The following is a 1,475-nucleotide window of genomic DNA, read 5'->3' on the forward strand; positions in this document are numbered from 1 at the left end:
AAGCTGCCAGGTCCAGGATTCAAACCACAGTCAGCCATGTGGGAGTCCAGTCTCCTTAACCACCATGCCATCTGCCAGTCCGTCATTATTATTTTTTAAATTTGCTATGGATCCCATGTCCTCATCGGGGAGAGACCAACAGAGAAGAGAGAAGAGAGAGAGAGAGGGAAAGTAAGAAAGCAAAACTTCAGGTTCAGGACTTCCATGTGCGAGTCCAGCGCCTTAACCACCATACCATCTGCTGGTCCAATCTCATTTTCTTCTTTCAAGTAGGTGCTTAGTAAGTCTATGGTGGATAAAAGTCTTAATATAATGTAATTTTTTATTGAATTGGGATGCCAAAATAATACACTCAGAAGTAGAGAATAAAAATCTTAGAACTGCCTTTATTATTTCTACAATATTTCCCTGTTTGTTTTTTTCTTTTTGTTTGTTTGTTTGTTTGTTTGTTTTAGGTTGTTGCCATAAGGCACATGTGCTTGTGAAAAAAGAGACATAGAGAGAGAAAGCGAAAACTCAACCCCTGGGAGAATGGCCATGCCACAATCCTTTTCCTTCCATTCCCTTCTCAGGATTTTGGGTGTGCACACACAAATGCCTGGTGTGATTTTCAAGCCACCAGGTCCAGGACTCAAACCAACCAGCTATGTGGGAGTCCAGTACCTTAACTACCACAGCACCTGCTGCCTCTTTATTATTCTGTCCCCATTCTTGGTCACTTTTTATAATTTTTATCTGAAGTGACACAAACTTTAGCCTTTTTGATCTTAAATTCAACTGCAAATTAAATTTTAGGACCATTTTCTTATTCATTATTTTTCTGTTCAAAAACCTTCACTGTACTTCCATTGCCTATAAAAAGAGTTCTCAGAGACTGACAAATTTTCTCCACAATAGGCCAGATAGTAAATATCTTTGGCATTGGAAACCAGATGGTCTCCCTTGCAACTACTCAACTCTGCCCTCTGCCACTGCAGTGTTGAAGCAGCTGTAGACAATATGTAAATAAATAAGTCTACTGTAATCAAACAAAACTTTATTCATGACCACTGAAATTTGAATTTCATAAAATATTCATACTGTTCTTTTTATAAATTGTTTCCAATAATTTAAAAACATGATCCTACCCTTTAGTTTAGTAATTAAGTGTTGTGTATCGGGAGTTGGATCCCACAGGGCTGTCTCTAGTTTGAATTCCAGCCCAGGTAACTTATACTGGGTGTGTGCACATGTGTACATGCCCAAAACCCTGATGGGAGGAATGGAAGACATAACCATGCCTTATTAAAGAATGCGCGCACTCTCTCTCTCCCCCCCACCTCTCATAAGCATATGTACCCTCTAAATAAAAACTCCTCCTAGGGCTGGCCTCATCGCACATAATTAAGTGCTATGCATTGGGAGCTGGATACCACATTGCTGACCACTTTTTGAATCCCAGCCTCAGTGATGTAAAAATCATGCCCAGCCCCTGT

Source organism: Tupaia chinensis, unplaced genomic scaffold (assembly GCF_000334495.1).
Source record: "Tupaia chinensis unplaced genomic scaffold, TupChi_1.0 Scaffold000328_1, whole genome shotgun sequence".
NCBI classification, from domain to species: domain Eukaryota; kingdom Metazoa; phylum Chordata; class Mammalia; order Scandentia; family Tupaiidae; genus Tupaia; species Tupaia belangeri.